The 13,763-nt window shown below is 53.3% G+C and overlaps 1 protein-coding gene across 4 annotated transcripts in view; it reads left to right on the forward strand.

Moving 5' to 3' along the window:
* Nucleotides 1-13,763, forward strand: part of CRTAC1 (cartilage acidic protein 1) — a 693,808-nt gene that overhangs the window by 380,387 nt on the left and 299,658 nt on the right. The window lies entirely within an intron of this gene.

Genomic DNA, 13,763 nt, shown 5'->3' on the forward strand with positions numbered 1-13,763 from the left:
TAGTTGAACCAATTTCAAAGGTTACCTTTAACCCCCCCCTCAGGTGTTGCAAGGTACAAGAGCCACACCTTGAACAGCATTATTGATGCACAAGTCAAAGGTTGCTCTATTTAATTTTGCTCCTTGCACACGCTGAATTAAACACGTACACTATTTAGCCCATTATACTGTCAAACAGTAGTGGAGGCGTGACTACTAGTCTTTTTAAGGAGACGCAGCACAGGTGTACAAATTTACACCTAGGTGCTGTGCGCAGATTCCTTACCGTTGTTATTTGCAGTACAGGAAACTGCGCTCTTGTGTTATCCCTTGGCAATACCCTGTTAGTGCAGGCCGTCTCATGACCTCATTTCATGTTGGCCGGTGCGGTTAACGATGGCCATAAATCCCAGACCCACAGTGGCTTTTCCTAAAGTCACACTGCGGTGCTGGGATTCGTGGCCTTGTGCAGTAAATATGTTCGCCGCTCACACATGTCCTTACACCTGCTTCAGACTGGGCGGCCTCAGCTGATCCCTTATCGCATGCCGCGGCCATGAGGCCGCACAGTCAGAAGAAGGCGGAAGGAGGGGAGTGAAAACAGGGGAACATATGCACTGCTCGTGCCCATCAATCACACCCTCGCAGTCAAAATATATGAGACAACGGGGGGCGTTGTGTCGGGCAGGGGGGACGCACAGGCACAGCCAGCCAACCAATGATGTCAGGAGACGGGCAGCGCTAACAATGGGGGTGCTGCGTGTCATTAAAAAGGAAAGTCACACCTCAGGGACATTGTAATGGTCTGTAATGAGACACATTTTGTACTTGTTGAGTTCCACGTGTGCAAGGAGAAAAAGTCAGCCACCTTGTACAAATGCAGCAGTACTGCTGTACAAGGTGGCTGTTATACATAGAAACACCTGGGGGGGTGGGGGGCAGGCTCCCTTCAATTTCAGTTCATGTGCCTGCGTGGCGTTTGCAGGTCACGTTGCAAGCTACACAGCAGGGGAACAGCTGGCGTTGCTGAACCCCACTGACACATTGACTGGTGTTTTTCTCTGTGCAGATTGCATGTCCGGGCAAAAACTAGCGGTGTTAGAGCCCAGGGTCAGCAGGAGGAGGAGGAGAGGAGCAAAGTGTAGGCCGAAGCCTGCACTGGTGGCAGCTTTTGGTCGGTTGTGCCAGCGTGGCTTGTGCTGGACACGATGCCGGCTACACAGCGGGGGAACAGCTGGCGGTGCTGAACCACACTAACACATTGGCTGGTGTTTTTCTCTGTGCAGCTAGCATGTCCGGGCAGAAACTGGCGTTGTTTGAGCCCAGGGTCAGCAGGAGGAGGAGAGGAGCAAAGTGTAGGCCGAAGCCTGCACTGGTGGCAGCTTTTGTTCTGTTGTGCCAGCGTGGCTTGTGCTGGACACGTTGCCGACTACACAGCAGGGGAACAGCTGGCGGTGCTGAACCCCACTAACACATTGGCTGGTGTTTTTCTCTGTGCAGCTAGCATTTCCGGGCAAAAAATAGCGGTGTTTGAGCCCAGGGTCAGCAGGAGGAGTAGAGGAGCAGAGTGTAGGCCGAAGCCTAGTTGAACCAATTTCAAAGGTTACCTTTAACCCCCCCCTCAGGTGTTGCAAGGTACAAGAGCCACACCTTGAACAGCATTAATGATGCACAAGTCAAAGGTTGCTCTATTTAATTTTGCTCCTTGCACACGCTGAATTAAACACGTACACTATTTAGCCCATTATACTGTCAAACAGTTGTGGAGGCGTGACTTGTCTTTTTAACGAGACGCAGCACAGGTGTCAAAATTTGCACCTAGGTACTGGGCGCAGATTCCTGAGCGTTGTTATTTGCTGTACAGGAGTCTGCGCTCTTGTGTTATCCCTTGGCAATACCCTGTTAGTGCAGGCCGTCTCATGACCTCATTTCATGTTGGCCGGTGCGGTTAACGATGGCCATAAATCCCAGACCCACAGTGGCTTTTCCTAAAGTCACACTGCGGTGCTGGGATTCGTGGCCTTGTGCAGTAAATATGTTCGCCGCTCACACATGTCCTTACACCTGCTTCAGACTGGGCGGCCTCTGCTGATCCCTTATCGCATGCCGCGGCCATGAGGCCGCACAGTCAGAAGAAGGCGGAAGGAGGGGAGTGAAAACAGGGGAACATATGCACTGCTCGTGCCCATCAATCACACCCTCGCAGTCAAAATATATGAGACAACGGGGGGCGTTGTGTCGGGCAGGGGGGACGCACAGGCACAGCCAGCCAACCAATGATGTCAGGAGACGGGCAGCGCTAACAATGGGGGTGCTGCGTGTCATTACAAAGGAAAGTCACACCTCAGGGACATTGTAATGGTCTCTAATGAGACACATTTTGTACGTGTTGAGTTCCACGTGGGCAAGGAGAAAAAGTCAGCCACCTCGTACAAATGCAGCAGTACTGCTGTACAAGGTGGCTGATATACATAGAAACACCTGTGGGTGGGGGGCAGGCTCCCTTCAATTTCAGTTCATGTGCCTGCGTGGCGTTTGCAGGTCACGTTGCAAGCTACACAGCAGGGGAACAGCTGGCGTTGCTGAACCCCACTAACACATTGGCTGGTGTTTTTCTCTGTGCAGCTAGCATGTCCGGGCAGAAACTGGCGTTGTTTGAGCCCAGGGTCAGCAGGAGGAGGAGAGGAGCAAAGTGTAGGCCGAAGCCTGCACTGGTGGCAGCTTTTGGTCGGTTGTGCCAGCGTGGCTTGTGCTGGACACGTTGCCGACTACACAGCAGGGGAACAGCTGGCGGTGCTGAACCCCACTAACACATTGGCTGGTGTTTTTCTCTGTGCAGCTAGCATTTCCGGGCAAAAACTAGCGGTGTTTGAGCCCAGGGTCAGCAGGAGGAGTAGAGGAGCAGAGTGTAGGCCGAAGCCTAGTTGAACCAATTTCAAAGGTTACCTTTAACCCCCCCCTCAGGTGTTGCAAGGTACAAGAGCCACACCTTGTGCAGCATTAATGCTGCACAAGTAAAAGGTTGCTCTATTTGTTTTGCTCCTTGCACACGCTGACTAAAACACGTACACTATTTAGCCCATTATACTGTCAAACAGTTGTGGAGGCGTGACTTGTCTTTTTAACGAGACGCAGCACAGGTGTCAAAATTTGCACCTAGGTACTGGGCGCAGATTCCTGAGCGTTGTTATTTGCTGTACAGGAGTCTGCGCTATTGTGATCCCTTGGCCATGCGCTGTGAGCGCTTCCTGTCTTCTGACCTCATTTCATGTCGGCCGTTGCGGTTAGCGATGGACATGAATCCCAGACCCACAGTGTGTTTTTAAAAAATCACACTGCGGTGCTGGGATTCGTGCCCTGGTGCACTAAATATGTTTGCCGCTCACACATGTCCTTACACCTGCTTCAGACTGGGCGGCCTCATCTGATCCCTTATCGCCTGCCGCGGCCATGAGGACACCCAGTCTGAAGAAGGCGGAAGGAGATGAGTGAACACAGGCAAACATATGCACTGCACATGCCCATCAATCACACCCTCGCTGTCCAAAAAAATAAGACACCGAGGGCCGTTGTTTCGAGCAGGGGAGATGCACAGGCGCAGCCAGCTAACCAATGATGTCAAAAGACGGGCAGCGCTAACAAGGGTGGTGCTGCGTGTCATTACAAAGGAAAGTCACACCTCAGGGACATTGTAATGGTCTCTAATGAGACACATTTTGTACGTGTTGAGTTCCACGTGGGCAAGGAGAAAAAGTCAGCCACCTCGTACAAATGCAGCAGTACTGCTGTACAAGGTGGCTGATATACATAGAAACACCTGTGGGTGGGGGGCAGGCTCCCTTCAATTTCAGTTCATGTGCCTGCGTGGCGTTTGCAGGTCACGTTGCAAGCTACACAGCAGGGGAACAGCTGGCGTTGCTGAACCCCACTGACACATTGACTGGTGTTTTTCTCTGTGCAGATTGCATGTCCGGGCAAAAACTAGCGGTGTTAGAGCCCAGGGTCAGCAGGAGGAGGAGGAGAGGAGCAAAGTGTAGGCCGAAGCCTGCACTGGTGGCAGCTTTTGGTCGGTTGTGCCAGCGTGGCTTGTGCTGGACACGATGCCGGCTACACAGCGGGGGAACAGCAGGCGTTGCTGAACCCCACTAACACATTGGCTGGTGTTTTTCTCTGTGCAGCTAGCATGTCCGGGCAGAAACTGGCGTTGTTTGAGCCCAGGGTCAGCAGGAGGAGGAGAGGAGCAAAGTGTAGGCCGAAGCCTGCACTGGTGGCAGCTTTTGGTCGGTTGTGCCAGCGTGGCTTGTGCTGGACACGTTGCCGACTACACAGCAGGGGAACAGCTGGCGGTGCTGAACCCCACTAACACATTGGCTGGTGTTTTTCTCTGTGCAGCTAGCATTTCCGGGCAAAAACTAGCGGTGTTTGAGCCCAGGGTCAGCAGGAGGAGTAGAGGAGCAGAGTGTAGGCCGAAGCCTAGTTGAACCAATTTCAAAGGTTACCTTTAACCCCCCCCTCAGGTGTTGCAAGGTACAAGAGCCACACCTTGTGCAGCATTAATGCTGCACAAGTAAAAGGTTGCTCTATTTGTTTTGCTCCTTGCACACGCTGACTAAAACACGTACACTATTTAGCCCATTATACTGTCAAACAGTTGTGGAGGCGTGACTTGTCTTTTTAACGAGACGCAGCACAGGTGTCAAAATTTGCACCTAGGTACTGGGCGCAGATTCCTGAGCGTTGTTATTTGCTGTACAGGAGTCTGCGCTATTGTGATCCCTTGGCCATGCGCTGTGAGCGCTTCCTGTCTTCTGACCTCATTTCATGTCGGCCGTTGCGGTTAGCGATGGACATGAATCCCAGACCCACAGTGTGTTTTTAAAAAATCACACTGCGGTGCTGGGATTCGTGCCCTGGTGCACTAAATATGTTTGCCGCTCACACATGTCCTTACACCTGCTTCAGACTGGGCGGCCTCATCTGATCCCTTATCGCCTGCCGCGGCCATGAGGACACCCAGTCTGAAGAAGGCGGAAGGAGATGAGTGAACACAGGCAAACATATGCACTGCACATGCCCATCAATCACACCCTCGCTGTCCAAAAAAATAAGACACCGAGGGCCGTTGTTTCGAGCAGGGGAGATGCACAGGCGCAGCCAGCTAACCAATGATGTCAAAAGACGGGCAGCGCTAACAAGGGTGGTGCTGCGTGTCATTACAAAGGAAAGTCACACCTCAGGGACATTGTAATGGTCTCTAATGAGACACATTTTGTACGTGTTGAGTTCCACGTGGGCAAGGAGAAAAAGTCAGCCACCTCGTACAAATGCAGCAGTACTGCTGTACAAGGTGGCTGATATACATAGAAACACCTGTGGGTGGGGGGCAGGCTCCCTTCAATTTCAGTTCATGTGCCTGCGTGGCGTTTGCAGGTCACGTTGCAAGCTACACAGCAGGGGAACAGCTGGCGTTGCTGAACCCCACTGACACATTGACTGGTGTTTTTCTCTGTGCAGATTGCATGTCCGGGCAAAAACTAGCGGTGTTAGAGCCCAGGGTCAGCAGGAGGAGGAGGAGAGGAGCAAAGTGTAGGCCGAAGCCTGCACTGGTGGCAGCTTTTGGTCGGTTGTGCCAGCGTGGCTTGTGCTGGACACGATGCCGGCTACACAGCGGGGGAACAGCAGGCGGTGCTGAACCCCACTAACACATTGGCTGGTGTTTTTCTCTGTGCAGCTAGCATGTCCGGGCAGAAACTGGCGTTGTTTGAGCCCAGGGTCAGCAGGAGGAGGAGAGGAGCAAAGTGTAGGCCGAAGCCTGCACTGGTGGCAGCTTTTGGTCGGTTGTGCCAGCGTGGCTTGTGCTGGACACGTTGCCGACTACACAGCAGGGGAACAGCTGGCGGTGCTGAACCCCACTAACACATTGGCTGGTGTTTTTCTCTGTGCAGCTAGCATTTCCGGGCAAAAACTAGCGGTGTTTGAGCCCAGGGTCAGCAGGAGGAGTAGAGGAGCAGAGTGTAGGCCGAAGCCTAGTTGAACCAATTTCAAAGGTTACCTTTAACCCCCCCCTCAGGTGTTGCAAGGTACAAGAGCCACACCTTGTGCAGCATTAATGCTGCACAAGTAAAAGGTTGCTCTATTTGTTTTGCTCCTTGCACACGCTGACTAAAACACGTACACTATTTAGCCCATTATACTGTCAAACAGTTGTGGAGGCGTGACTTGTCTTTTTAACGAGACGCAGCACAGGTGTCAAAATTTGCACCTAGGTACTGGGCGCAGATTCCTGAGCGTTGTTATTTGCTGTACAGGAGTCTGCGCTATTGTGATCCCTTGGCCATGCGCTGTGAGCGCTTCCTGTCTTCTGACCTCATTTCATGTCGGCCGTTGCGGTTAGCGATGGACATGAATCCCAGACCCACAGTGTGTTTTCAAAAAATCACACTGCGTGGCTGGGATTCGTGGCCTTGTGCAGTAAATAGGTTTGCCGCTTACACATGTCCTTACACCTGCTCCAGACTGGGCGGCCTCAGCTGATCCCTTATCGCCTACCACGGCCAGGAGGCCGCACAGTCTGAAGAAGGCGGAAGGAGATGAGTTAAGACAGGCGAACATATGCACTGCTCGTGCCCATAAACCACACCCTCGCTGACAAAATAAATATGACAACGAGGGGCGTTGTTTCTAGCAGGGCGGATGCACAGGCGCAGCCAGCTAACCATGATGACAAAAGACGGGAAACGCTACCAAGGGGGGTGCTGCGTATCATTACAAAGGAAAGTCACACCTCAGGGACAGTGGAATGGTCTCAATGAGACACATTTTGTACGTGTTGAGTTCCACGTGGGCAAGGAGAAAAAGTCAGCCACCTTGTACAAATGCAGCAGTACTGCTGTACTAGGTGGCTGTTATACATAGAAACACCTGGGGGGGTGGGGCCAGGTTCCCTTTTAATTTCAGTTCCTGTGCCTGCATGGCGTTTGCAGGTCACGTTGCCGGCTACACAGCAGGGGAACAGCTGGCGTTGCTGAACCCCACTAACACATTGGCTGGTGTTTTTCTCTGTGCAGCTAGCACTTCCGGGCAAAAACTAGCGGTGTTTGAGCCCAGGGTCAGCAGGAGGAGGAGAGGAGCAGAGTGTAGGCCGAAGCCTGCACTGGTGGCAGCTTTTGTTCTGTTGTGCCAGCGTGGCTTGTGCTGGACACGTTGCCGACTACACAGCAGGGGAACAGCTGGCGGTGCTGAACCCCACTGACACATCACCTAGTGTTTTTTTCTGTGTAGACAACACTTCCAGGTGGCAACTGACAGTGTTGAAACCCAGGGAATCAAAGAGGAGCAGAGTGTAGGCCGAAGCCTGCAGTGGAGCAAGTTGAAAGGGAACCTTTAACCCCCCCCCCAGGCATTTGTTGCTGAAAGAGCCATCTTGTACAGCAGTAATACTGCACATGGAAAATGGTGGCTCCGAAAATTATGCTCCTTGCAAACGCTGAAGTACACACTCATATAATGTGTCCCCTCACACCGTCAAACCATCCCGGAAGTGGGACTTTCCTTTGTAATGTGACACAGCACAGCCGTCATTCCAACCCCCTTGGTGCCGGGCACCACCTCCTCAACGTTGTTTGGTTCTGTCACGGAGCCCGCACTGTAATGTTATCCCTTGGCCATGCACAGTTAGCGGTGCCCGTCTTCTGACATCATGTAGGTGTCAGGCTGGCAGTGCCTGTGCGTCCAAGCTGCCCGAGATCCAACCTTGCAGTGTCATCTAATGTAGTCCCACTGCGGGCCAGGGATCCATGGGCATGCGCAGTGCATATCATCGCCTCTCACTCACCTCCTTCCTGCTTCTTCAGACTGTGCGGCGTCACGGCCGTGGCATGCTATTAGGGATCAGCTGACGCCGCCTAGTCTGAAGAAGCGTGAAGAAGGGGAGTGAGAGGCTAGTATATGCACTGCGCATGGCCATGGATACCAGGCCCACTGTGGGATCACATTAGACGACACTGCGAGGTGTGATTTCGGGCAGCGTGGACGCACAGGCGCAGCCAGGACGACAACAAATGATGTCAGAGGACGGGCAGCGCAAACTGTGCATGGCCAAGGGATAACATAACAGCGCAGGGTCCATGACGGAATCAAACAACGCTAAGGAGGCAGCGCACGGTGCCAAGGGGGTAGCAATGACGGCTGTGCTGCGTCACATTACAAAGGAAAGTCCCACCTCCGGGACGGTTGGACGGTGTGAGGGGACACATTACATGAGTGTGTAGTTCAGCGTTTGCAAGGAGCATAATTTCAAGAGCGACCTTTCCCTTGTGCAGTATTAGTGCTGCACATGGTGGCTCTTTCAGTAACAAACGCCTAGGGGGGGGGGGGACAGGTCCCCTTACATTTTAGTTGTGCCAGCGTGGCGGTCGCATGACACGTTGCCGGATACACAGCTGGGGATCAGCTGACGTTACTGAACCCCAATAACAGAGGAGCGACTGTTGACTGTGCACACAGCACTTCCAGGCACCAACTGGCGGTGTTAGAGCCCAGGGACAGCAGGAGGAGCAGATTGGAGGTATTGCCGCACACACAGCTGGGGATCAGCTGACGTTACTGAACCCCAATAACAGAGGAGCGACTGTTGACTGTGCACACAGCACTTCCAGGCACCAACTGGCGGTGTTAGAGCCCAGGGACAGCAGGAGGAGCAGATTGGAGGTATTGCCGCACACACAGCTGGGGATCAGCTGACGTTACTGAACCCCAATAACAGAGGAGCGACTGTTGACTGTGCACACAGCACTTCCAGGCACCAACTGGCGGTGTTAGAGCCCAGGGACAGCAGGAGGAGCAGAGGAACAGAGTGTAGGCCGAAGCCTGATTGGAGCAAGTTGAAAGGAAACCTTTAACCCCCCCCCCAAGACGTTTGTAGCTGAAAGAGCCATGTTGTGCAGCACTAAGGATGCAAAAGGAAAAGGTTGCTCTTTTAATTATGCTCCTTGCAAACACCGAAGTAAACACTAAAAATGTGTCCCTTTATACCGTTAAACCGTTCCGGAGGTGCGAATTTCCTTCGTAATGGGACACAGCACAGCTGTCATTCCTATCCCCTTGATGCCGTGCGCTGCCTCCTCAGCGTTGTTTTAAGCTGCCACGGAGCCTGCGCTGTTCTGTTAGCCCTTGGCCATGCCCAATTAGCGCTGCCTGTCTTCTGACATAATTTGGTGTCAGGCTGTCAGTGCCTGTGCGTCCACGCTGCTCCAGATCCCACCTCGCAGTCTCATCTAACGTAATCCCACTGCGGGCCTTGGAACCATGGGCATGCACAGTGCATAACCTCGACTCTCACTCCCCTCCTTCCCTCTTCTTCAGACTGTGCGGTGTCACGGCCGTGGCATGCTAGGGATCAGCTGACGGCGCACAGTCTAAAGAAGGCGGAGGGAAATGAGCGAGAGCCCGAGGGGAAGATATGCACTGCGCATGCCCATGGATCCCAGGCCCGCAGTGTGACTCAATCAGAAGACACTGCGAGGCGGGATCTCGGGCACCGCGGCCGCACAGGCGCAGCCAGCCTGACACCAAATTATGTCAGAAGACAGGCAGCGCAAATAGGGCATGCCCAAGGGATAACAGAACAGCGCAGGCTCCGTGACAGCTTAAAACAACGCTGAGGAGGCAGCGCATGGCACCAAGGGGGTAGGAATGACGGCTGTGCTGCGTCACATTACGAAGGAAAGTCCCAGCTCCGGGACGGTATAACGGTATCAGTGAACACATTTTATAAGTGTTAAGTTCTGCGTGTGCAAAGAGCTAAAAAAAAAGAGCTACCTTTTCCTTGTGCAGCATTACTGCTGCACAAGATGGCTCTTTCAGTAACAAACGACGGGGGGGGGGGGGGGACAGGTTCCCTTACATTTAGGTTGTTGTGCCAGCGTGGCGGTCGCAGGACACATTGCCGGCTACACAGCTGGGGATCAGCTGACGTTACTGAAACCCAATAACACTGGGTCGTATGTTTTTACTGTGCAGCCTGCACTTCTGAGCCGCAACTGGCGGTGTTGGAGCCCAGGAATAGCAGTTCAGGTGGTAGAAAGATGAACACAGCAGGAGACCTGGATGACACCCAATTACTTAATCAGGCAGAGGAGTGGCAAATTCCTGCGAGATCCAGGCCTGGTTCATTTTCAGGAAAGTAAGCCGGTCAACGTTATCGGAGGATAGTCGCATGCGACGGTCTGTTAGTACACCACCTGCGGCACTAAAGACACGTTCCGATAAGACACTAGCCGCAGGGCAAGCCAGCACCTCCAATGCATACTGGCTTAGCTCTGGCCATGTATCCAGCTTAGAGACCCAAAACTTGAACGGGGAAGAGCCGTCTGGGAGTACAGTAAGAGGGCAAGCCATGTAGTCTGTCACCATCTGACGGAACCGTTGCCTCCTGCTGACTGGAGCCGCCGGTGATGGTGTAGACATTTGGGGCGGGCACACAAAAGTGTGCCAGAGTTGTGCCATACTGGGCTTGCCTTGGGCAGAGGCACTGCTTCTGCTCCCTCTTTGGGCAGAGCCTCCCCCACTGCCTCGACGCACTGAGCTGCTTTGTAAAGCACTAGCAGCACTCCTCTCAGTTGGACAGGAGAAGATGATGGAATTCACCAGTGTGTCGTGGTACTCCCGCAATTTACGCTCCCGGGTCAACGCAGGGATGAGGTTTTGGACGTTGTCCCGGTAGCGAGGATCGAGGAGGGTGAACACCCAATAATCAGGCATGTTGAGAATGTGGTCGATGCGGCGGTCGTTTCTCAGGCACTGCAGCATGAAATCCACCATGTGCTGCAGAGTGCCAACCGGCCCAGAAACGCTGTCCCCTGCTTGAGACATGATCTCTGCCCGCTCGTCATCACCCCACCCTCGCTGTACACACTGACCACTGGACAATTGTGTCGCTCCCTCCTCTGGACGGAGCTCTTCCTCCTCCATTGACTCCTCCTCATCCTCCTCACAAATTGGCCCCTGCGTACCCCTTTGTGAGGAACCACGTGGCGCTGACTCTCCAGAAGCTGATGGAAAAGGTGACTCCTCATCCTCCACCTCTTCCACCACATCATCCCTTAACCCTTGCAAAGTTTGCTGAAGCAGGCAGATAAGGGGGACAGTCATGCTGACTAGTGCATCATCTGCACTTGCCATCCGCGTGGAATAATCAAAAGGACGCAAAACCTGGCAGACGTCCTTCATAGTGGCCCACTCTGTGGTTGTGAAGTCTGATCGGCGCTGACTGCGACTTCTTTGCGCCTGATGCAGCTGGTACTCCATAACTGCTTGCTGCTGCTCACACAACCGCTCCAACATATGTAACGTGGAATTCCACCGGGTAGGTAGGTCACATATGATGCGGTGTTCCGGAAGGCGGAATCGGCGCTGCAGAGCAGCAATGCGGGATCTGGCCAAGCTGGAACGCCGCAAGTGAGCACACTCTAGGCGGACCTTGTGCAGCAGGGCATCAAGATCCGGATAGTCCCTCAGAAAACTCTGCACAACCAAATTGAGCACATGTGCCAGACATGGGATGTGAGTGAGGTTGCCAAGGGCCAAAGCTGCCACCAGATTTCGGCCATTGTCACACACTACCATGCCTGGCTGGAGATTCGCTGGCAGTAACCACACATCGCTCTCCTGCTTTATGGCATTCCAGAGCTCCTGCGCTGTGTGGCTTCGATGCCCCAATGAAACTAGTTTCAAGACGGCCTGCTGACGTTTGGCCACGGCTGTGCTCATGTCGGTCATAGGTAAACGTTCACGGGTCCATGTGGGGGTGGACTGTGACGGATCCTGCAGAGAGGAATCAGAGGAACTGGTGTAAGAGGAGGAGTCGATGCGTACAGACTGGATTCCTGCAATCCTTGGAGTGGGCAGGACACGTCCTGCGCCACTCGCACGATCTGTACCTGGCTCAACAACATTAACCCAATGGGCAGTGAGGGAAACATATCGCCCCTGTCCATGCTGACTGGTCCACGCATCGGTGGTGAGGTGGACCTTGCTACTGACGGCGTTCAGTAGCGCATGTTTTATGTTTGCCTCAACATGCCTGTGCAGGGCAGGGACAGCCTGCCTGCTGAAGTAAAAGCGGCTGGGCACCTTGTACTGTGGGACTGCCAATGCCATCAAGTCACGGAAGCTGTCAGTCTCCACCAGCCTGAACGAGAGCATTTCCAGGGACAACAGTTTGGCAATGCCTGCATTCAGAGCCTGTGCTCGGGGGTGGTTGGCCGAGAATGCCCGCCTTTTCTCCCATGCCTGTACTACCGATGGCTGTAGAGTAGACTGGGAGTGTGAGGATGACTGGGAAGGTGGTGCTGTGGGTGGAATTACACAAGGTCTCTGGGAGGAAGCCAAACCAGCTGTGCGTGAGCTGGAGGAAGAGGCAACACGAGCTGAAGAGGTGGTAGCTGCCGCTGTTGGTTGGCCTACATCTTCAGTGTGTTTCTGTAACTCCACCGCGTGCCTGGTCCGCACATGTTTCCACATATTTGTGGTATTGAGGTTGCTGACATTTTTCCCTCTTTTTACTTTATGATGACACAGCTTGCATTTGACAAAACAAATGTCATCTGCAACTGTGTCAAAAAAGGACCAGGCACTGCAAGTCTTGGGAGCGCCCTTTTTGGCTTTGGAAAGAGACAGGCTCCTAACGGGTGCCAAAGTGGAGGCTACAGGCTCCGCAGTCTTCCCCCTCCCTCTCCCTCTTTGGCCCGTAAGAGGAAGCTCTTCCTCTGAGCTGCTCCCACCACCTTCCTGTTCCTCACGCCACGATGGGTCAAGGACCTCATCATCTCCACTACCCTCTGCCACCAACTGCTCCTCCTGGGTAGTCTCAGCAGCACAGTACGCACGAGAAAGCGGCACCTGAGTTTCATCATCAGATGCGTACTGCGCTGTGGTCACCGGAGGCACTGGCCCACCTGCCTCTTCAGAGTCAGAGAGAAAAAGGTGTTGGGCATCACTGCACACTGCCTCTTCTTCCATTTCTCCAATGCTGCTTGGCTGGCCCCCTGTTTCCAAGCCAAGAGATTCAGAGAACAGAAGTAGAGACGGCTCCTGTCCTGGGCTCTCTGACTGCCTGGCCAATTTGGCAGGTGGTGAAGAGACAGATGGCTGCTCTCCAGTGCTCTGTGCCTGAGAGGATGTGGCACTAACTGAAGTCGATGCCGAGGCGTTAGCTGCCATCCACCCGACAACGGCTTCAATTTGGTCTTCACGCAGCAGCGGTGCACGGCGCTCTCCGACAAAGCTGCGCATGAAGGACTGTTCCCTGCTGAAACTGAGTGACGACGAGTCACCGGCGCCCGCAGCAGGCACAGAATCACCACGTCCTCTCCCTGCTCCTCTCCCTGCTCCGCGCCCACGCCCACGTGCCTTACTCCCTGCCCTCTTCATCTTGGTTGACAGATAAAGATAAGCAGAAAAGTACTAAGGCCTTAGTGTGCTTATTCCTGTAATGCTCCTCCTAACAGGTGTAAGAAACACTAATGTTGTAAATTGTGGACTAAACTTTATTATTTTTCAAATGTGGCCTACACAAGTGTTAAGTTGTGTTTGGTGAACTTAACTTTTTTTTTGGTGCAGATCGGGCTACAGAGCTAGTTTAAATCACACGGAGAGCGTGCAGACAGCCGTAAACGGCGCTGCAAGGCCAAAAAACCCTCCTCTCGGTTATCCTATATAGTGTTTTTCCACTATTTAGCTGGATACGAGTGGAAAGACACTAATAGGAATTTTTTTTTTCAAAT

Source organism: Ranitomeya imitator, chromosome 2 (assembly GCF_032444005.1).
Source record: "Ranitomeya imitator isolate aRanImi1 chromosome 2, aRanImi1.pri, whole genome shotgun sequence".
Lineage (NCBI taxonomy): Eukaryota > Metazoa > Chordata > Amphibia > Anura > Dendrobatidae > Ranitomeya > Ranitomeya imitator.